This window comes from Pseudophryne corroboree, chromosome 1 (genome assembly GCF_028390025.1).
Source record: "Pseudophryne corroboree isolate aPseCor3 chromosome 1, aPseCor3.hap2, whole genome shotgun sequence".
Lineage (NCBI taxonomy): Eukaryota > Metazoa > Chordata > Amphibia > Anura > Myobatrachidae > Pseudophryne > Pseudophryne corroboree.
The window spans coordinates 587,589,108-587,613,895 of NC_086444.1; positions in this window are offsets into that span (position 1 = coordinate 587,589,108).

The window sequence follows — 24,788 nt, forward strand, 5'->3', positions numbered from 1 at the left end:
TCTCTAGGTTTGGCTCAGGATGGCCCAACCTACTAGTTATGTTCTGTTCTGATTATATTGCATCCTACTTCACACAAGCAATTGTTTAACAATATCAACATTTGAGTTTAAATCCGAGACCCATTTTCCAGGATCGGCTCCAGGCATGTTCAACATGAGTGGCCGCGCGTGGTGCCACCCGTTTTGGGCACTGCTATTTATCGCCGCCATGTTGGAGCCGGGGCCCTGATAACAGCTGCCCACCCTGTCTCCTAGCAGTGTCCGCAGTGATGAGGGGGTGTTGTGGGCGGGCCAGGGCTTATAGAGTATGTGTGCACTGTGTAGCGCCTGCATGTGACATCACATGCCAATGCTGTCCCTGCCCACGCACAGTGTAATCTATCCACCAGTTCACAATGCTGTTGAGCCACGTGCAAGGATGGGGTCGGCGGCAGCAAACAGGGTGTGGTCACTGCGGTGTGCGGCCATGATAGTGAGAGAGGTGGTCGTGCTTGCCGGATGCCGGCAGTGACTGGCGAACTGAGTGGCCACCCACAGTGAGTATTATTTATTTATTTGCCCCCTAACTGTGTTACCAAACTACTCACTGAATACTCTTTTTTTGATAGTTTTTGATGTATTGTGAAATATGCAGATATATTGAAATTGAATGACTATTTACAAAAACATTTTTAGCTTTGCCAATTTAATGTGGGTTTCAGTTAATCATTTATCTTGTATGAACATAAAGATGTTAGATAAAAATTTGTTGACATTTATTCTAGATATAATGTGATTATGAGAACTACAGTCACAGAAATGGTACCCTCTCCTCCTCTTCAGCTACTGAAGCCCCAGTACAGGTCTAATTCTTTACATTAAGTGTTCTACCCTCCTCCACTGGATAAGTTCACACAACAACAGAACAAAAATCAGGTAAATCACAGTACAGACATAAAAGTATGCATGGGGAGCAATGGAAAGACAAGAAGGTATAGGGATAAACAACCATACTGTGGGTACACAGAGAAGCAAGGAAAGCCCAGGTTTGATTTTAAAAAGGGTGGCCAGTATCTAGTACGGTTATATTGTACCAAGTGGTGAGGTGAAAGCTCTGACATAAAAGTGACTTGGTTTCTGGAGGTAGTGTTGTGATGTAGGGCAACCAAATGTCGAAGAAAGTCGCTGTTCATTTATCTTTTTGTAAGGAAATCTCGGACCAATCCACTTTGAATAAGTAAGATAACCTGGGATATAAAAGGGTAATATGTACTTGGTCGGGAGATATCCATTGGGATAGTATCGTCTTTTTGGCTGTGACGGCCAATTTATTAAGTAATTTTACTGGACTTTCCACTGGACAAACCAGATCTTGATTCGGCAGGGACTATACCCCAGAAGGCCCATATATCACTGATAGTAAAGGACAGGTGTAGGTCGTGGGTTATGTAACTTTGAAGGGCAGACCGCAGGAAATGAACTAGGGGACATGACCAAAGACTGTGCTTAATGTCGGCCTCCAGGTCACCACACTTAAAACAAGCAGACGTGTCTGCCTTACCCATCAAAAACTTGAGCTTGGGAGTGAAGTACGCCCTATGTAGAATTTTGTGCTTCATCTCTAAATATGATATAGAGACCAAGTGTTTGTTCAGAGTTTGGTAAGCAGAAAGGAGCGATCTCATGGTAAGACCAGGGAAATCACGTTCCCATTTCAATATTCCCATCGAACCTCCCTCAAGGTTCAGTACTAGTGGGGAACCTGGAGTTCGTCGTATAGCACTGTCAAGGTCAGTGGACAAACCTCTATTTCCCAATACAGAGAGTATTAAGTTAACGTAACTGCAGGCCTGTAGAAAAGGGAACAGAGGTATCGATAATGTCGGGAATTTCTATTGGAGTTGTATACATGTAAGGAGGACAAACGATTCCGGTTGTAAAAATTGGAATATGTAACTTAGGCCATGCTTATGCCATTCCCTAAAAATCGGGGATGTGAGGTGGGGATCGAAATTGGGGTTTCCCCATAGTGGTAAAAATATAGATTGGTAACGTAATAATCGCAACCTAGGGCGCAAAATGCACCAGGCAACACAGGCAAGTTGATTAAGCAGTTGTTTTTAAATGCTGGCAGGAGAGCCTGAGGTGGAGTGTGTAGTAAAGAAACTAGGGCCCTCATTCCGAGTTGTTCGCTCGGTAAGTTTTATCGCATCGCAGTGATTTTCCGCTTAATGCGCATGCGCAATGTCCGCACTGCGACAAGTAAATTTGCTATGCAGTTAGGATTTTTACTCACGGCTTTTTCATCGTTCTGGCGATCGTAATGTGATTGACAGGAAATGGGTGTTACTGGGCGGAAACAGGCCGTTTTATGGGCGTGTGGGAAAAAACGCTACCGTTTCCGGAAAAAACGCAGGAGTGGCCGGAGAAACGGAGGAGTGTCTGGGCGAACGCTGGGTGTGTTTGTGACGTCAAACCAGGAACGATAAGCACTGAACTGATCGCAGATGCCGAGTAAGTCTGAAGCTACTCTGAAACTGCTACAAGATGTGTAATCGCAATATTGCGAATCTTTCGTTCGCAATTTTAAGAAGCTAAGATTCACTCCCAGTAGGCGGCGGCTTAGCGTGTGCAATACTGCTAAAATCGCCTTGCGAGCGAACAACTCGGAATGAGGGCCCAGGTTCCTTCCGGGTGTGAAAGCTTGATCTAGGTGGCTATTTGAATAAGTTTGGGTGCCACTGATCCAATCAGAAGCTATTCTGTAATTATCTGCCAGGGCGTAAGATTGTAAACATGGCAAATTAAGGCCTCCCAGGTCACATTTCTGCTGGAGTTTAAATACGGAGATTCTGGGGTGTTTGTTTGCCCAAATGGATTTAGAAAGGGCTTTGTTCAAAACCGATAACATTTGTTTAGAGGGATAAATGGGTAGAGTTTGGAGGACATAGAGGAATCGGGGGAAACTGATCATTTTAAAGAGATGGCAGCGACCAATATAAGTTAAGAGAAGGTAGGCCTATTTTGAAAAGTCCAGAAGGGTTCTCTGAAGGAGCGGGTTGTAGTTACAGTCATGTAATAGGGATGGGTGACATGGTATCTGTATGCCCATTTGGGTAAGGCAGTTGTTTTGGGCTCAATGAAATGGGAAGGAGCCTCGCCATACTTGCTGTCCCGCTGGGAAGAACGCTAACGCTTCCATTTTGAGATAATTGATTTTAAATCCTGAAATCATTTCAAAGTCTGCCAACAGCGTGAGGACTTTTGGGATAGCTGTCTTAGGATTTGAGATGTAGAGGAGAACGTCATTGGCAAAAGCCGAAAACTTCACCTCCACCTCCTCAACCATAATCCCTCGCCAGAATAAAGTGTCTAAAAAGTGGGTCTATAGCGAGGTTAAATAGCAGAGGGGAGAGAGGGCAGCCTTGTCTTATTCCTCTGGCCAAGTCCAAACAACGAGTATTGTTGGAATTGATAGTTAAAAAGGCTGTAGGGTTGTTGTAAAGGGTAGAAAACACCTGGAGGAAGGGGGCACCAAATCCCTGTATCTGAAAAATTCGGGAGAGGTTGGCCCAAGAGACCCGGTCAAATGCCTTATCGGCATCGCAACTCACTACCAGGTTGTCCACTACGCCAGCGTGGTGTGTCGCTGTCATGGTGGCTAAGAGTGTCCTAATGTTACGCACTGAGTGTCTATTACACATAAATCCTGTTTGAGCAGGGTGGATTAGGTTGGAGAGTATGAGTTGCAGTCGGGAAGCAACTAGTTTTGTGAATATCTTAAAGTCCTGATTGAGTAAAGAGATCGGCCTATATGAGGAGGGAAGGGTGGGATCTTTATTTGGTTTCAGAAGTAAAATAATCCTAGCAACATTGAACTGTGGGGGGCTGGTTCACCCGAAAGAATGGAATTAAATAATTGGGCAAGGAGTGGAGAGATTTGTGATGACAGTGATTTATAGTACTCAGCGGATAGACAATCTAGTCTAGGAGACTTGCCCGTGGGGAGTAATTTAATCGTCTGTTCAATCTCCTGTGCCATTATCTGGGACATGAGGAACTCTCTGTCATCAACAGTGAGGACCGGGAGGTCTAATTGGGTGAGAAAGTCTATGCCTGCTGTCGGGTTGTCCACCGGGGCGCTATAAAAGGATTCAAAGTAAGCTAAAAAGGTTGAATTTATTTCAGACTGGGAGGTGGAGAGGGTGCCATCAGGATGTTGAATCGAAAGGATAGGGGCTGCTGCCGTAGAGGGTCGCACCATGATGGCTAGAAGTTTTCCCAATCTATTTCCCCAGCAAAAATATAAATTTTTCTGGTAGTTAAGATTAATTTGGGCCCTTTCTGAACAGAGAGCGTCATAGAGATCCTTGGCCTGCTTATATAGGAGGCGTGAGGATTCTGAGGGGCTGGCCAATAAAGCGGTGTATGCTACAGAAACTGCCGCGGAAGCTTGGGAGAATCTCTGAGCAAGTTTTTTCTTTTTGGCTGCTACATAAGCTATAATGTGACCCGGTAAGACTGGTTTAGATGCCGACCAGAGGTTAATGTCTGAGCAATGGACATTATTATCTACAAAGTAATTACAGAAAGATTGCGCTAAGTGAGCTTTAAAATCATCAGTGGATGCTAAATAATCAGGGAATTTCCAATTGTAGGAGAAAGTTTTAGGTTTGAGTAAGGTGATGGTCATACTAATAGGGGCATGGTCAGATAATAAAATATTCTTTATGGTCACCTGTTCTACTTTATGTAAAAGAGAGTTGGACACCAACCAGTAATCTAAACAGGAAAAGGAATTGTGGGGATGAGAATAAAATGTATATTCATGGAAGATGGGGTGAAAAAATCTCCAGGAGTGTATTGGGGCAAGGGAGTCAATAAGAAGTGAAACTGTGGGGGGAGGTGACCTGTTTTTGAGGAGTCGAGGGCCTCCGGAGACACATAGTTCTGGATCTAAAATTATGTTATGGTCCCTGCCCAAGACCACTAACCCTCCTGCCCATGCCTGCAATTTAGAAAAAATATCAGAAAAAAAAATGTTTGGGCCAGTAGGGGCATATAGACAAAGTAGTGTGTATTATTCACCTTCCAAATCAACTTTTGAAAAAAGAAAACGGCCTTCTGGGTTGCACCACTCATCACGTGTGACATAGTGGATAGAGTTGCTAAACATTATTAGGACCCCAACGGGATTTACTATGATGAGGCGGAATGAAAACCCTGGACCCAGATATCACGCAATGTGTTAGGGTCTGAGGCCTTCCAGTGTGTTTCCTGGGGAAAAACAACATCTGGGCAAAGTTTTTTCAGGTGACCCAGCACTTTTTTACGTTTGATGGGGGTGTTTAGCCCTTCTACGTTCCAAGATATGCATTTAGTAGAGGTTTTGGAGTGAGGGGAAACAGTAGCTAACGAGAATCCCATGGCATTAACCTATACCTTTCCTGTGGAATTTAAAACAATAAGATGAGATTATAGTGGCCATCAGCCCATCCCAGCAAGTAGGCCAATGGGAACGTGTAAACAACATACCACCTAAAAGTTGAGTGTGTGAAAGAGAACATGAGGAATATAACAAACAGAACCTGTCAATTATTTTCAAAATTACAAGAACCCAATATGGAGGCCTGAAAGACCAAATACATGTTAACAATTACAGCAAGATAAGATAGAAGAAAAAAGTAGAAGAAAAAATAGAAGAGAGATCAAGAAGGCATGGAAAAGGAAGAGGAGTGTTAGGCCCCAACTCAGCCAATAGGCAGAGGAAAAGTGGTCTGCAGCAATATATGCTGGACCTCCCTGACATCACAGAGTTAAAGTAGAACACATGGAACAGCTTAGTAGAACAACAGTGTCGATACTTATCAAGCGCAGACATCAATCCGCATCAGTGACAGAGGACCGCAGAGAAACAGGGTCCAATGAGGATAGAAAGTTTCTTGCAGTTTGCGGCATGTCAAGAAAAATGGTGGCACCATTGTGATGCTCTCGAAGTTTAGCGGGGTACAGAAGTGCAAATCGGATGCCCCTGGAAAACATCTCGGTGCAGACGGGGAGAATTCCCGGTGTTTAGTGGAGACTTGAAAAAAAAAGTCCTGGAACAATAAAATTCGGGCATCCCCGTATTTGAGTTCCTTCAGCTTCCGGTATGCGTTCATAATTGACAGCTTGTCGAGGTGATTCAAAAGGCAAAATATGATGGGGAGTGGATGCTGTGGTTGTTTGTCACGTCGGTCTGGTCCGATTCGGTGTGCCCTCTCCACTTGTAGCGGTCTGGCCGATGATGGTAGTCCCAAAGCTTCGGGCAGCCAGGAGGATACAATATAAAGCAATTCTTTAGGTCGCACAGATTCTGGCAAACCGACGAGACATAAATTACTCTAGCGATTCCAATTTTTAGGTTCCTCTAATTTGTCTTGGAATGCCAGCATATTAGTATCTTGGGTATGTAGCAGAGATTTTGCCTTCGTTAACTCATCCTCCAAGGCCGAGATCCTATCTTCTGCTTCCGTTAAGCGGGAATTGTGTTGTTTCAGAAGCGCGGTTGCTGAGGTCACGGCCTTGGTAAGAGGGGCCAATTTGGCGTCGAGTAGTGGGGACAATATGTCTGATATTTCTTTGGCTCTCTTCGCCGTATCAGAGCAACTGGGGCTGGATCAGGTGAGTCGGAGGCGTCATCTCTGGAGGGAGAATTTCATAGAGGAGACGAAATGGCCACAGGAAATTTCTCTTTCTGTTTCTGAGTCTGAGAATTCTTAGGGGCCCTATACACTAGCCGATCCGCCGCCGAGCTGCCCGATGGCGGATACGGCCGACTAGCGACCCGGCGGCGGGGGGGCAGTGACGGGGGGAGTGAAGTTTCTTCACTCCCCCCGTCACGCGGCTGCATTGAAGTGCAGGCAAATATGGACGAGATCGTCCATATTGGCCTGCATGCACAGCCGACGGGAGACCAGCGATGAACGAGCGCGGGGACGCGCATCGTTCATCGCTGGAGCCTCCACACTGAAAGATATGAACGAGTTCTCGTTCATTTATGAACGAGATCGTTCATATCTTTCCAAAAATCGGCCAGTGTGTAGGGCCTATAAGTGTTCCTAGGTTTTTTAGCCACATATTTCTCCATGGCTAGGTGGGGAAAATAGGATTTTGGTACCTACCGGTAAATCCATTTCTCTTAGTCCGTAGAGGATGCTGGGGACTCCAAAAGGACCATGGGGTATAGACGGATCCGCAGGAGCCTTGTCACACTATAAAGACTTAAACTGGGTGTGAACTGGCTCCTCCCTCTATGCCCCTCCCCCAGACCTCAGTTAGAAAACTGTGTCCAGGAGAGATGAACATTTCGAGGAAAGAATTTATTGTTATAAACACGGTGAGTGTCCTACCAGCTCACACCTCAAACACACCGTAGAACGTGGCATTCAGTAGAATACCAGCCCACAGCATGAACAAAACACAGCCATATGCTGAGAGAATATGCAACACAAACCGTGTGTCCACATAAGCAAAAATAAGACCCCGCATGCCATGGCATGCAAAAAACGGTAGCAACTGCCTGACAGAGAAGACACACCACCAGGGTGTAACCAAAAACACTAACTGCAGACACCGTACGCACTGGGACGGGCGCCCAGCATCCTCTACGGACTAAGAGAAAAGGATTTACCGGTAGGTACCAAAATCCTATTTTGTCATACGTCCTAGAGGATGCTGGGGACTCCAAAAGGACCATGAGGTTTATACCAAAGCTCCAAAACAGGCGGGAGAGTGCGGACAACTCTGCAGCACTGAATGGAATGAGCAAACAAAAAGGTCCCGAACAATCATGGTATCAAACTCGTAGAGCAGAGCAAAAGCGTTTGATCCCGACCAATAATCCGCTCGGCAAAGTTGAACTGCCTAGACTCCTCGGGCATCCGCCCTAGAAGAGCCCATCTTTCCATTAGAATGGGCTTCCACCGACTTCGGTCACGGCAATCCAACCATCGAACAACATGCCAAATCGTATAACAGATACTGCAGTCACCCCAAGCATGTTGGGAGCATACCGGAGAAACAGAGCCTCTATTTCACCAAACTGAGCCAAATTGGCAGCCTAAATATTCAAATCCCCGGTAACACCGAAAGACTTTGAATCAGCTAATGCCGAAGGAACCACCGGCATCAAAAATAGACTGTTTTCTGCGAAACCCAGAAACCACTCTTTGGTAGAACTACAATCCGAGTTCACAAGTCCTCTCTGTCTACCTGGAAGATCAAACAAGGCTCTTGTGAGACAAACCCACCACGTCCGACACCCACCTTACGGACGCCAAAGCCAATAGCATGACCACTTTCCAAGAGATAATTTTTTTTTTTTTTTTTAGAAAATAATAAGGCCATACTGCCCCGAAATGGAGCCTAACTGTAGGCCTGAATCCACAAAGGCTTGTAAGTATGGATAAGAACGACCTAGCAGAAAGTCTTCCGTAGGAACCATCCTGGATTCACACCAAGACACAGAAATACGCCAACCACGGCGGAAAGGCTTTGCCGTTACTTCTGTCCTAGCCTGAAACATTGAGGAAACGGCTTCACTGAGAACATCCTTCCGGCTTAGAATATGGCATTCAACCGCCACGCCGTCAGATGCAGTCGCGGTAAGTCTTGATACACGTAAAAGAAGAGGGCAGGAAACTCCCATGAGCAAATCATGAAAAACTGGATAGCAAAACCTCCTTGGCTAAATAAGATCTGAGAGGATCGCCTGAACCTATGTTCTTCTTACGTTTATCACCTTCCGAAAAATTTAAATAGGAGAGGCCACATAGACCGACTAAAAACACCCACGGTGTCACGAGGGTGTCCCTTGACCTGAAACAATATCCCTGAGGCCTCTCGTTGAAGCGAGACACCAACATGACCAATTGCAACCCTCCACAAAAGTTGTCACGTCTGTGAAAACTTCTCGACGATGACTGAATTTTTCTACTCTGAAACCCACCTCCGACAACTGTGTCGGTGGGAACAACAGCCAATCCCTGTGTCAAAGAACAGTCAGAGAGAAACAACGATTTGCACCTTTATACAGGGACAACCGGACAATGTCCTGAACCTGACGCACCTCTGTATGACGTAGCGTACTACCTCCCCAACCAGAGGGGAACGGCAAGATCCATTAGAAAAAACAGTAAGGGGAACAACCGTAACTCAGAATGCTCCCCCTTTTGATTCTATAAAATAACTCACAAGTCTTAGTCCATTCCTGGACTAACTAAAATTATTAGACTAGCGCTCACCGGAGTGAGAACTAGCCAGATAGACGACACAGTGACAAGTGGTGGATGTGTTGGAAACAGAAAACGACATCCACTTCTGCGAACTTACCAAGGCTGCAGAACTCTTACCTTCCAACCTTCCACTGTCTGCACAGAAAAGGAAAAAAAAAAAGAACGGTATCGAACCGGTTAAAACGACTGCATCCCACAAAAGAATGCGTCACCAACCGCTGTGAAGGAGGCTAACTCACGAAGGTAGACTTACCAGGTGTATCCGCCGAGAGTGACTGAACAGAGGGCTCACCAAACAGCTGTATACCTCCCCCGAGTATCTCTCGGAGGCAACCTCAGCATTTTACCGGCTACACCTCCTGCTGTCACGCGGCAGCCTGCTGCAATGTTATAAGTAGAATCAATATAAGCAAGCTTACCCACTCTGGGTAGGGTAATTCTATCGGATGCCTACCCGAATACAACCCTCCCTCATGTGCATGCAATGCAAATAAGGCCAAAGTATAGAAATAAAATATCACTTAGCTTCCTGTGTATGATCCTTTGCGACCGGGCTCTGCGTCGACCAGGAGTTGACTGCCGTAATGTTCTCTCCGCGTCGGGAAGAGAATAATATTCGGACTCCTTGAGAGGATCGAAAACCAACTCGTCACGGCCAATCTAGAGCTTAATCAACAGAGCGATCAGCACATGAGAAGAATACCATTATCTTAGCATTCATGGATATACATAATGTAATACACAATAAAACACACATATCCTAACCATGCATATATAAATATATATCTACATATATATACATATAGATATAACCTATACGCAAGTAGATTGTCCAAACCCGTCAGGTCCCAGCAATGTGTTGTGAATGTGTATGACCATGTACTGACGTGCCCCCGATGTGAATCTACCAGGAACGTTATGGTCGACAGAAACTGAGTAAATGTCGACAGCAAGGAGTAGAAAGCGGGCAAAAAATAATAATAATTTTAGAACCCCGAGGGGTCTGAGGGAAGTATACATATACAATTTCAATTACACTCCCCCCACATATACCTATAAATATATACATATATATATATATATATATATATATATATATACCAATACAGGTACAAGGCAATAACAGCCTGTTAATTTTTCTACCCCGGAAATACCGTTGATGCCGACAGGGCATCCACCAACAACTGTGTCTCCCCTAGCGCGTTGACTTGATTTCAAGCACAAAAAAACAACCTGCTAATACTTAATTTTTTTGAATCAAGTACCGCCAAGCGTCGGCGAAGCCGACAGTTATCCCCACAGCAGCTTGTGACAAAGCCCTAACACCTGTCGACATATGTCGACTAACCGATAGTGGGTAAGACACAGGGAAACAGTGAGTTTATGTATCACAACAAGGATTATGCGTCCATTATTAAACATAATGCTATATGACACCCATATAGCATTAAACACTCTGTGCCCCCCCTCCTTCTTACTATACAGTAAATCCTGGTGGGGACCTGAGGAAAATGGCGCTGACTCCTCTGTGAGGGCTAAGCTCCGCCCCCTCCCGGCGCGCTTAAGCCCGCTCAATTAAATAAATATAAATATATAACCCCCTAAAACTAGCTGGGGACCCCATATACAGGGGGTAACCCCCTGCATAACTTACTTTTTGTCCCAACGCAGCCCAGGGCGCCCCTCCTGCGCCCTGCACCCACGGAAGCCGTTGGTGTGTGGGAGCTATGGACCGCAGCGTGCACGCTGCGGTTTCCCGGCGGGGCGAAGACACCCGGTGTCCGGGTATGTTCCCCCGCCCGGGATCCTTTTATCAATGCCGCCCAAGGCGCTCCCCCCCAGTGCCCTGCACCCTGGAGGCCGACGAGGAGCGGGAGCAGAGAGCGCAGCGCTACCGCTGCCTCTCCCTCCCGTTCGCGGCGCACTGGCGGGGTGGGCGCCGAAGCATGTGCCCCCCCCGTCGGTGATTACATTTTTAAAATGTTGCCCAGGGCGCTCCCCCCCAGCACCCTGCACCCTGCAGGCCCGGTGGAATGCGGGAGCCAGGAGCGCAGCGCTACCGCTGCTGCTCCCTCCCGTTCACGGCGCACTGGTGGGGTGGGCACCGAAGTATGTCCCCCCGCCAGTGATATTACTGAATTTATTATATGCTGCCCAGGGCGCTCCCCTCCCAGCGCCCTGCACCCTGCCAGAGACGTTGGTGTGTGGGAGCATGGAGCGCAGCCCTACTGCTGCTGGTACCTCCGTTACTGAAGTCTTCTGCCGTCACTGAAGTCTTCTTTTCTTCCAATACTCACCCGGCTTCTTTCTTCTGGCTTTTGTGAGGGGATTGACGGCGTGGCTTCGGGAACAAGCAGCTATGCGCACCAAGTGATCGAACCCTCTGGAGCTAATGGTGTCCAGTAGCCGAGAAGCAGAGCCTTTAAACTAAGAAGTGGGTCCTGCTTCTCTCCCCTCACTCCCACGATGCAGGGAGCCTGTAGCCAGCAGGTCTGCCTGAAAATAAAAAAACCTAACAATAAAGTCTTTAGAGAAACTCAGGAGAGCTCCCCTAGTGTGTGACCCATTACTCCTGGGCACAAAGTCTAACTGAGGTCTGGGGGAGGGGCATAGAGGAAGGAGCCTGTTCACACCCAGTTTAAGTCTTTATAGTGTGCCCAGGCTCCTGCTGATCCGTCTATACCCCATGGTCCTTTTGGAGTCCCCAGCATCCTCTAGGACGTATGATAAATATAGTAAGATAATATAATATGCTGCAAGAAGGTGCTGTACAATAAGCTATTAGGTAGATATCATGCAGAACAGAGGATGTCAGGGGAGGAGAGGCATCACTGATCACATATCACAGTGATACAGGGCTGTGAAGCTGTGGTGTGGCAGGGAGGGAGGTTGCTTGGTGTAAATAGCCCAGCAGTGCAGTCCTGACAGATGATAAATAAAGGGAGGGAAGGGATGGCAGCCTTCGTCTTGTGGTGCAGTGTCCCTGTAAGGCAGGCAGCGACCAGCGCGGTACCTGCTGTGGCAGGGAAATTGTCAGCACACACTACTATATTGCAGGGGGTCAGGAGGTTCAGAACAGCTGCAAGGTCTCAAGAGCAGGGGGCCACAGTAGCAGAGGCAGGGGTCTAGCCGCAGAGAGCCCGGCTAAAGAGAGATGTGCCCTACTTTTAAATTAGGTGTGTGTGTGTGTCCCTCACAGTAACCGCAACCAGTCTTAGCATTCTGGAGGTGGGAGGCTCCAGACAAGGGCAGGAGACAGAGGTAATGGGTGATGCGCCGTGATCAGAAGGCACCAATGTCCGGAGGCCGGGGTCCCGCTGGTGACATCACTGATCACCGCCGCGGGGGGACAGGCTTCTGCCGGCTTCAGCGCTGAGCTGGGGGATGGGCGGCCAGAAGTCCCACTGGTGAGGTCACCACCAGCCGTAGCAAGGAGCTGGGCGTCCATATCAATGAGCTCCCAGCTGGGACACTCAGACTGCGGGGGCAAGTGGGCCCAAGATGGCGGCCGAGGGTGCCGGCATCTCAGAAAACACCTTTGTTCCTGTAGGTCATGGGTGGCGGGGAGCCGGAAGCAACGTCCACTAGCCTACCGCTATCTCCCAGAGGTGTCCCGATGTTGGGGGATGCTCTGCACCCAGTGAAAGCACGGTGTTCGGGTGTTACAATCAGGGGGGAGCGGAGAGCTCATCTAAAATGTGGCCAGCTGTCAGGCCCGCCCACCGGATGTCCCTCCATGGGGTATTTTAACTGTATATAGTATGTTATCTGTGTCTTGTACAGAAAGCGTTGTGATAAAAGCTGCAGATGAAACAGTGGGCGGGATGGACTGTCACATGCATGGATATTCTGGATATATGGGCAGAGGCGAGCCTAACATTATCAAAAGCAGGTTGCCTTATGGAAAGCAACAGTAGATGCATCTGACTCCGAATAGGCTACAAAATGTGTTCACACCATTTCTAATGTAGGCTGAAGGGATTGAGGGGGGTTTGACTGACAGTTATAAACAGTCTATTAGGGTACAACACAGAGGCATTTACTGATTAGGGTCTGATTAAATATGAGTTAACATAATACAGTCACATAACCCTAAAGCCATATGCTGAAACCAGGTGTGGGCGAGTTACCTGTGCAGAGATATGAATTAGGACTTTACTGAAAGACACCCCCAGCAGGTATTGTAGACTGCACACAGTAATGGGTAGAGTAGATGGGGGCAATTGCTTTATAAGAGTACTTATGCAGCACACTTTTCATAGTTCCAGAATACCATGTCTTTTCTCGTCTATACTGTAGTACATTAATTTTTGGGTGCCAGTCATACAATTTTCTCTTTACCATTAGGATACATTAATTAGAGTTTCCTGTTGGATTCAGAGATTAATCTCTACACATTGTATTCAGGCGTCCATTACTTAGATGACATCGCAACATCTCTTCGCTAATCCCTCTGAGTGGTTTTCTAGTGGGTGTCTCAGGTCACTGGAGCCTTGCCTTGGCCTCTGTATAGATTGCTATTGGGTTTGATCTGTATATTAGGTGCCCTAACATACCTATTTTTGAGTCTGAGCCACTGACATTCATTACAGATAACTTATATTGCCCTGCATGATATTATACTGTTTATTTTGCATCATGATACGTTTTGCAGATGGATGGCGCCTATTTTCGAACTGTCCATATTCCATAGCCAAACGCATGTATATCTACTGGTGATGACAAGTGGTACATATCTCAGTTGTATCTGCATTTGCAGCTGAAGAGGTGGAACTGACATGTGCAACTTTGGGGGATGGTATATTATGTTAACATTCAAAATGATGACATTCCTTAGATTGACAGGAAAATGTGGACATGTTGGCATTGAACATGTTGCATGTTCATAATGTTGACATTCACACTGATGCAGTGTTGACAGTGCCTTTTTTAATGTGACTCTATCCCTAACCCTAATGTAAAGCTTGACATTCTGACAATGATGGCATTTTAACCATGTCAACATCATGAGTGTCAACATTGTCACTGGCAACATTGCAACTGAAAACCCCTTCACATTGGTCTACTTCTGCCATTCACTTTTTCTCTCCTTCTTCCCCTTCTGTCCTTGTGTTTGTGGGCATGAGCTAAATTGTTGAAGTTCTAATCATTTTGCCTTTTTATTGCAGTGTTGTCTAATTTTGTGGCTAACCCAGAGCCAAAGAAGAGAGGAAGTTTGCCCGCCAAGTGTATACAGCCACTTCCCATTCTTTTGGACGCAGTGCAGTCAAGTCTCACAGGTACAGTATGTGCCATACTAATTTTTTTTTAAATTGGGGCAAGGTGGCCTATTCCTGGCTTTAGACATGCAGAATGGGGCTGTAATGTGGTCATAAATTATGTTTTCTAAAAATGTTGAATATTTTTGCCTACTATTTTTCTGCAGTGTTGACGATTTTGTTTGGCTGGCTGGTAGAAAACAAATGTAGAGACATTAAGGTTGCCCGCTAATACAAATTGCGAACATTTGGAATCTCCAGCATAGATCTTCATACTTGCCTATTTAAGGGAAGATGCTTTTTTTTAAAAAAAATTCTTGATTATTACCAGTGGTGCAAGTAGAAAAAATGTCTTATAGGTACTGTGTGCGCACGTCGAAGGCACCTTCAGTGACAGATATGCCCCTTCAGTGTCAGATATGCCCCCCACAGTGCCAGATACACATGCCTCCACAGTGCCAGATACACATGACCCCACAGTGCCAGATACACATGACCCCATAGTGCCAGATACACATGCCCCCACGGTGCCAGATACACATGCCCCCACAGTGCTAGATATGCCCCAAAAGTGCCATATATGCCCCACAGTGCCAGATACACATGCCCCAGAGTGCCAGATATGCCCCAACAGTGCCAGATATACCCCCACAGTGCCAGATACACATGCTTCCAGAGTGCCAGATATGCCCCCACAGTGCCAGACACACATGCCCCCATATTGCCAGATATGCCCCCCACAGTGCCAGATAGACATGCCCCCAGAGTGCCAGATATGCCCCAGCAGTGCAACTTACCATTGTTGCTGCTGCCTGGGGCTGACACTGTCTTCTGCTGGGGAGAGGAGAGTGCAGCACACGCTCCTCCTGTCCCTCTCCTGCCTCAATTCCGGTCTGGTGAACTGGCGCCGGTCCGCGAGCCAATCAGGGCTCGCGGTCTGGCAGCAGCGGCTCCTGATTGGCTGCCGATCCACGAGCTCTGATTGGCTCACGGACCGGCTCAGTGCACGCCGCCGCTGCCGCACGCCACTGTCGGACTCGGGTCGGGACTTGCAGGAAAGGAGAGGCGCGTGTTGCGCTCTCCTCTCTCCAAGACCCGGTGTCTGCAAGGTGGCGGCCCGGCGGTACTGATTATTACACCCTGATAGGATGTTGCCCTGTCCTTAAAAGCATTGGAGGTTTTAGGATGTTGTTTATTACATTTTGGATTGAAAAGTGTATTTTACCCATTAGAAACATGGAGTGGCACTCATATTAATTATGTTGCCTTACTTTATTGAGTTATGTATAATGTGTAATATTATGGGGGAATTCAATTATGCCTCTTGCTGATCATCTATAGGAATGGATGACTATGAGAACAATTCAGTTGTTCTGATCCAATGCCTATTAGCAGCAGCAGTCACATTTTTCTTGCATACTCCAGGAATGCAACAAAAAATGTGTAAAAAGTCTTTATCTATGTCACCCAAATCACCCAAACCAAGACTTTAGACGCCCAATCGTGATCTTTACACGGGTTTAACAGCTTTGCATGGCTAAACTCGGAGCTAACAGATGTGTTGACTACTAATGGGCATCTTATTATAACAACAATTGAATTGCTCTGATAAATGCTCATCTGTGTAGATGGCCAGCAGGGTGCGCACGACTCAATTGAATTCCCTCCGTGAATTTAGCTGAATACATGGATTTTAGTTACAATAGATTACATAGGCATGCACAATTGGTGTCATTGAAGATTCTGTCAATTGAGGACTGATTTTTTTTTTTTACAGCTTTTGGCATGCTGAATTTACATATGACCACCAAGCTTCTCTCAGGCAATGTTTTTTCAAAGAGCTATGAGCTATTTGCTTTTCAGATAATATTATCATTGCTAGCCTATGTTTTAAGCTTTGGTTTTGCTTAATACACATTTTATTTACAGATTTAAATAGTCTGAAAAAATGGCAAATACTGGTAAAAGGAACCATCCAGTGAGCATATAGGAGAAGAAGGGCAGAGAAGGAAGCTGAATTTCAGGAAAGTAGAAAGAAATTTATGAACCTACAAAAAATATTTTACTCTGACTCATAATATAGCTGTGAATGAAAAGTCTAATCAAGAGCTACCTACAACTTACATGATACCTTAATTGTGTGATTTAAATTCCAATGTTGCAGATATTCCAGAGGAAGATGAAAAAGATTTGCAGTCTGATGTTTCTGAAGAGGTTGATGTTGAAACCTATGCAACACCTCTTATGAATCTGTCAGACCCTAAATTATGGCCTAAACGTCTTAATAGTAAGATTATAGATCAGTTGGTTGTTCAAGGCCGCAACAAGTTCAGCTTAAAAAACATCCATGTGTTGCAAATGGTCATCATTTCTCAAATGTTCATTATAGTCGTACATTTCCCAATGGTAAATGTACAGTATACAACGTAGAAGGTTAATGTATTGTGAAACAAAATATTGCATATTTTGTTTCTTTTGTTTATGTTTTGATTGTAGCTCAAGATCATTTTTAGATAGTGTCAGTTTAAATGATTGGAGTCATGTATCTGGAATCCTCAAAGCACACGAAAATGTTTCAAGTCACATGTTAGCTTATCAGTCATGGATAGAAACAGAAACATGGCTTAAATCAGGAAAAATAATTGATAGAGTAGAACAACTGTTAATTGTGAAAGAATCAGAATACTGGACAAACATTTTGAATAGATTGATAAGTATAATTCCGTATTTTACAGAAAATAATATACTGTAGTATTTTGGGGTTCATTTGACAAATAGTATACAAAAAACAATGGAAAATACTTTGGTCAAAATTTGATCCAGTTATGAAACGACATGTTGGTTGTATTTTGAAAGATGAGCTGGCAGTTCATTACTGTGGAAAGAATATTTTAAATTAATTTATTCAACTATTGGCTGAAGAGTTCCTGGTAAAATAATCTCCTCCATACAAAATGCTAAATGTTTTTCAATAATTGCTGACTGTACACCAGACATAAATCATGTTGAACAATTGTCTTTGACTATAAGGTTTGTTGACTTAGCAAATAACAATGTTGAAATCTGTGAACAGTTCTTGGGTTTCACCCCATTAGTCGTGTCCACTAGTAATAGTTTTTCAGGTGTTCTGAAATTGCTTGAAAAATATAAAATCAACTTAAAACATTGCAGAGGAAAAATAATGGGGTCCAAAAGAGAACCTTGGAACATAATCCTTTGGCATTTTTTATGCCTTGAGGATGCCATAACTTGAACCTTGTGCTTTGCGATGCAGCAAAATCTTTTGCCAAATGTTTGTTTTTATTTGCGTCTGTTAAACATAGGCAGATTTTGATTGACCATGTAAATTCGTTCATTCTAAAAAGACCTAGCGATACACTTTGCCTCCAGAGGCTAAAATCTATAGTGTAAAAGCGGTTTAATACCATGTTGCAGATATTCATGATGCATTCATTTCTCTTTCTGAAAAAGAAAAAAAAAATATACTGAAATTGCACATGAAGCAACTAATTTATCTTGTCAACTGATTTTACTTTTCTGGTTTCATTGGTGATTTGGTATGATATATTGTTCCAAGTAAATGTCATCAACAAATTGATACAGAGTCAGAGTATGGATGTAATCAAAACCATGGAATTAACAAGCGGTTGTATCAAGTTTTTGGAGGAATATAAAAAAGGCTTTAAGACTGCTATTTCAAGTGCCAAAGAGCTTGCTAAACTTCTTGAAGTTGTGCTTGAATTTCAAACAGTAAAAAGAATACTTTATGTAAAATGACATTTTCATTGTAAGAGTAGAGCTGATCATCTTGTTGCAACACCCAAGAAACAATTTGAAGTGGAATTTTTTATTACATTACTTAATGTAGTCATCATGTCCATTCGGAAAAGATTTTAGCAACTTGATCAGCATGCAGAAACATGGAGTATCCATTACAAAATTACTGAACTACCAAACAGAGAGGAGCTTAAAATGCACTGCAGTGATCTCCAGCTTGCTCTGACTACTGGTGAGGATGCAAATATTGAAGGTGGTCCTCTATATGATGAACTGATCAGTATCCAGAAGTTTGTAGAAAACATAGCAATGGCAACTATACCCAACATAATGTACTTAATTTTATCAAAACATTAAAGCTAGAAGCTCTACATCCGAATATATGGATTTCATTGAGAATTTTATTAACTACACCAGTTTCTGCGGCAAATGTGGAAAGAGAAGATTCCCAAAATTGAAATTAATAAAATCTTATCTGTCATTCTCTAGGTTTCAAGAAATGTTGAGTTCATTGGCAACCCTTTCGATTGAAAATGATGTAGCTCAAAAAATTAAATTTTTCAGATTAAATAAACAAATTTGCAAGTAAAAAAAATAAAACAAGTAGTTTTTTTCTTGACGAATATTTTTCTATACTTTTTTTAAAGTCAATGGGGGTGATTCCGAGTTGTTCGCTCGCTAGCAGCTTTTAGCAGCATTGTACACGCTAAGCCGCCGCCTTCTGGGAGTGTATCTTAGCTTAGCAGAAGTGCGAATGAAAGATTAGCAGAATTGCGAATAGAAATTTCTTAGCAGTTTCTGAGTAGCTCCAGACTTACTCAGCCATTGCGACTAGCTCAGTCCTTTTCGTTACTGGTTTGACGTCACAAACACACCCAGCGTTTGCCCAACCACTCCCCCGTTTCTCCAGCCACTCCTGCGTTTTGCAACTCGAACACCTGCGTTTTTCCGCACACTCCCATAAAACGGCCAGTTTCCGCCCAGAAACACCCACTTCCTGTCAATCACACTCCGATCAGCACAGCGATGAAAAAGCTTTGTTATGCCGTGAGTAAAATACCTAACTTTTGTGTAAAATAACTAAGCGCATGCGCTCTGCGAACCTTGCGCATGCGCAGTAAGCGACTAATCGCAGTATAGCGAAAATCGGCAACGAGTGAACAACTCGGAATGACCCCCAATGTTCCTATAATGGTTATTTTTGAGAAATGGTGTTCTTAATGGGTCAGTGCCCAGAACAGTATCTTCTTTAAATGCCAATTTTACTGGATCAATACCCAGAACAGTATCTTCTTTTTGTTTTCTCAGGCTGTTGTATTGTTGAGAAATTGTGTCCTCAATGGATCAATGCCCAGAACAGTATCTTCTTTAAATGCCGTCTTTAATGGATTAATGCGATGAACAGTATCTTTTTTTGTCTACTTAGGCTGTTGTATTGTTGAGAAATGGAATCTTTAATGGATCAATGCCCAGAACAGTACTTTCTTTTTGTCTATTCAGGCTGTTGTATTGTTGAGAAATTAACTCTTCAATGGATACTGTAAATGCCCAGCACAGAATTTTCTTTTTGTCTATCTACTCAGGCTGTTGTATTGTTGAGAAATTGAGTCTTTAGTGGATCAGTGCCCAGCACAGAATTTTCTTTTTGTCTACTCAGGCTGTTGTATTGTTGAGAAATTGATTCTTTAGTGGATCAGTGCCCAGGACAGAATTTTCTTTTTGTCTACTCAGGCTGTTGTATTGATGAGAAATTAAGTCTTTAGTGGATCAGTGCCCAGGACAGAATTTTCTTTTTGTCTTCTCAGGCTGTTGTATTGTTGAGAAATGGAGACTTTACTGTGTCAATGCCCAGAACACTATCTTCTTTTTCTCTACTCAGGCTGTTGTATGGTTGAGTAATGGAGTCTTTAATGGATCAATGCCCATAACAGTATCTTCTTTTTGTTTTCTTAGGCTGTTGTATTGTTGAGAAATTGAGTCTTTCATGGATCAATGCCAAGAACAGTATCTTATTTTTGTCTATTCAGGCTGTTGTATTGTTGAGAAATGAACACTTCAATGGATAAATGCCCAGGACAGAATTTTCTTTTTGTCTACTCAGGCTGTTATATTGTTGAGAAGTGGAGTCTTTAATGGATCAATGCCCATTACATTATCTTCTTTTTGTTTTCTTAGGCTGTTGTATTGATAAGAAATGGATTCTTTAATGGATCAATGCCCAGAACAGTATCTTCTTTTTGTCTACTCAGGCTGTTGTATTGTTGGGAAATAATCTTCAATCGATAAATGCCCAGGATAGAGTTTTCTTTTTGTCTACTCAAGCTGTTGTATTGTTGAGAAATGAAGTCTTAAATGGATCAATTCCCAGAACAGTATCTTCTTTTTGTTTTCTCAGGCTGTTGTATTGTTGAGAAATTGATTCTTTAATGGATCAATGCCCAGAACAGTATCTTCTTTTTGTTTTCTTAGGCTGTTGTATTGTTGTGAAATTGAGTCTTTAATGGACCAATGCCCAGAACAGTATCTTCTTTTTGTTTTCTCAGACTGTTGTATTGTTGAGAAATGGAGTCTTTAATGGATCAATGCCCAGAACAGTATCTTATTTTTGTCTATTCAGGCTGTTGTATTGTTGAGAAATGGAGTCTTTAATGGATGAATGCCCAGGATAGTATTTTCTTTTTGTCTACTCAGGCTGTTGCATTGTTGAAAAATTGAGTCTTTAATGGATCAATGCCCAGAACAGTATCTTTTTTTTATTTTTATTCTCAGGCTGTTGTATTGTTGAGAAATGGAATCTTTAATGGATCAATGCCCAGGACAGTATCTTCTTTTTGGTAACCTCAGGCTGTTGTATTGTTGAGAAATGGTATCTCTGATGGATTAATGCCCAGAACAGTATCTTCTTTTTGTTTTCTCAGACTGTTGTAGTGTTGAGAAATGGAATCTTTAATGGATCAATGCCCAGAACAGTATTTTCTTTTTGTTTTCTCAGACTGTTGTAGTGTTGAGAAATTGAATCTTTAATGGATCAATGCCCAGAACAGTATCTTTTTTTTTTATTCTCAGGCTGTTGTATTGTTGAGAAATTGAATCTTTAATGGATCAATGCACAGGACAGTATCTTCTTTTTGGTAACCTCAGGCTGTTGTATTGTTGAGAAATTGTATCTCTGATGGATTAATGCCCAGAACAGTATCTTCTTTTTGTTTTCTCAGACTGTTGTAGTGTTGAGAAATGAAAACTTTAATGGATCAATGCCCAGAACAGTATCTTCTTTTTGTCTACTCAGGCTGTTCTATTGTTGAAAAATGGAATATTTAATAGATCAATACCCATGACAGTATTTATATTTACTCATGCTGTTCCATTGTTGATAAATGTAGTATGTAATGGATAAATACCCATAACAGTATTTACATTGTTATTGTTGTTGTTGTTGTTGTTGTTGTTGTTGTTGTTGTATTTTTATGAAACAGATTATGTAATAAATAAAGGGAAAATTATGATAAAACTGACTCATTTGTATTTTTGTAGAATTTGTTAATTAAAACAGGAAATATTATCTTTTTAGTTAAAAGTATGGAGAAGGGGAGGGAGGGCACTTCAACATAACTCACTCAGGGTGCTAGAATACCTGGAGCCGGCCCTGCCATTTCCCCAACCCAATAGGAACTGCCAATCAGCAGCCATCGATGATCGGCAATCCTTTTGGAATTGGTGAAATTCTTCATTTTAAAAATCCCAGATTTGCTTAACCTGACAATTTTTGGTCGGGATTGGGAAATGTTTAACATTACTGATTCCCTGGGCCAGCTGTCAGAGGATCAGAGAATTGTGGCTATATGTCGGTAATGTATGAAGGCCTTTACCTTAATAGCATGTCAATTAATTCTTAATTGTTTAATTTATCTATGAACAATCTACAAAAGCTTAGATTAATTCTGCACATTAACATGCACAGTCAGCATTGTGAAATAGTTTTGTAGCAATACAATCACATTATTTTCATTGCCAATTTAACTATATTTCCGTATTAGTCAGCTAATTAATTTTGTACATGAGCTTAATGAGGAGGTAAATCAGGCTAATCCTATTGTGACTACATAACTAAACAAGTTTAATAGGCTCTGAATGACAATTGAAGTGATCCATGTTGTGCCAGATTACCTGGATAAATTAGCCCTTCCTTTCATGCTGCAACATGTGATAAAACACAAGAATTTAGTCAATTTGACAAAGTATGCAACAGTATATTCTCAGCAGGAAAGAAAATATAATCAGTAATACAAACATATTGTTCATTGCATTGGCCATGTATATTAGTTTCAATCATACAGCATTTAATTTAAGAGCATAATGTCGCTATTTTTTAAAACATATCTACATGTGCCAATTTTGTTTTTCAAATAAATCACCATATATAATGCATCTGATCTTTTAATCCTAATCCAAGCAGACTGATGAGAGATGAAGACTGTACAAAGAATTTGACATATTCAGATATAGTTCCCTACTGTACAGTTTCTACTTCAAAAAGGGAAATCTATGTGTGAATGTTTTGGGGAAGTAAGAGGCTGCAGAAAGAGGGAGGGACAAATTTGTAAGTTTACAATTTAGGCCACACATTAATACCCATTAATACCCATGAGTACATGGTTATGGTCGGACTTGGGCATGAAGGTCTCATAAGGCCCCTCAAAGCATATATTGCTGTTTAGGTGATTCGGTCAGCCTGTGGAGAGTGATTGTCAAACCTACACAGTGCAAAACTAGTTATCTAACAAGTGCACCAGGGAAGTGGTTACACATCCATTACAAGCAGCTATTGTTTACATAATTTGGTTTAATTTTATTGATTTTTATAGACTAACTATGGATGCATGCACCACACACACTACACCCATTATAGAAAAGTCAATGCCCCCGTGACTGCTTGCACAGATACTTCCACCCCAGACCAGGTGACAAATTGAGCAAACACCCCTTCCTCGCTTAAAGCTTGCATAGACCCCGCCTTCACCTATGGACCTGGTGACAGTCCATCCCCAGCATTTTGAAAGCTCCTCAGCAGCAGTTTCCGGGATTGTTTTAACTGAACCTGGTAAGAACAATCTTATCCACATTACTCCACACGTAGTGCATAATTCATATTACACCACTTACAGTGGTAGAGTCCCTTATTCACATTACGGCATACTGTAATGCCACAGTAGTATTCCTAATATACATTATGCCACAGTAGTCACCTTTATACATAATGCCCACTGTGGTAGAGCCCCTTATACACATAATGCTGAAAATAGTAGAGCCCTTTATACACATAATGCTCAAAGTAGTAGAGCCCCTTATATACGTAATGCTCATAGTAGTAGTGCCCTTTATACACATAATGCCCACATTAGCAGCGCTGCTTACACACATAATGCCCACAGTAGTAGTGCAGCTTACATAATGCCCACAGTAGTTGTGCTCCTTATACACATAATGCCAACAGTAGCAGTGCCCCTTATGCACATAATCCACACAGAAGAAGTGCTCCTTACTTACAAAATACCAACATTAGTTGTGCTGCTTACACACCTAATACCCACAGTAGTAGTGCCCTTTATATGCATATTGCACACTGTAGCAGTGCTGCTTATACATGTAATGCCCACAGTAGTAGTGCTGCTTATATGTATAATGCTTACAGTACTAGTGCCCCTTATACGCAAAATGCCCATAGTAATTGTGCCCCTTGCAAATATAATGCCCACAGTAGTAGTGCTCCTTAAACCTATAATGCAACCAGTAGTTGTGCAGTTTATATGCCCACAGTAGTTGTGCTCCTTACATACACAATGCCCACAGTAGTTATGCCCTTACACACAAAATGTCCACAGTAGTTGTGCCTACTGGACACCCCCCACACACACTGATTGTGGTGCTCTATTTCTCGAATCTGTAATGGCAGCATTGGCAAACACCTCTGGGTGTAACAACTAACTTTGGACATGTTCTCTCTGCATAGTAAATGCTGGACATGATGTTCATTGATCAGGGAGTTTGCAGGGAATGATGTTTAGTGTACATTATGTTTGCATATCATGATATTCATTTGACATACTGTAGATATACTTGATATTTATATACTATTTGTATTCAGTCCATTAATGGTAAGAAACGCTGTAGGAGTATTATATAACAGACAAAAAAAGTGACAAATCTAGTACCAACATTTTTAAAGTGTAAAACACAAAGCAAGTGCGACCAGGACACACAGTCGAATGCTTTATCAGAATCACAAATAAGAGATTTGGCAGATGGTATTTTTAAAGGATGGTTCAAAGCTGCTTTTATGTGATGTTATGTACTGATAATCTTCCTTTCACAAAACCAGTTTGTGAAGGATGTAGTAATTTACAGAATAAATATTGCAGTTTTTGTGCCACTATGGAAGTTAAAAGTTTTAAGTCTTAATTAAGCAAAAAAATGGGATGGTATGACTGTACGAGCATGG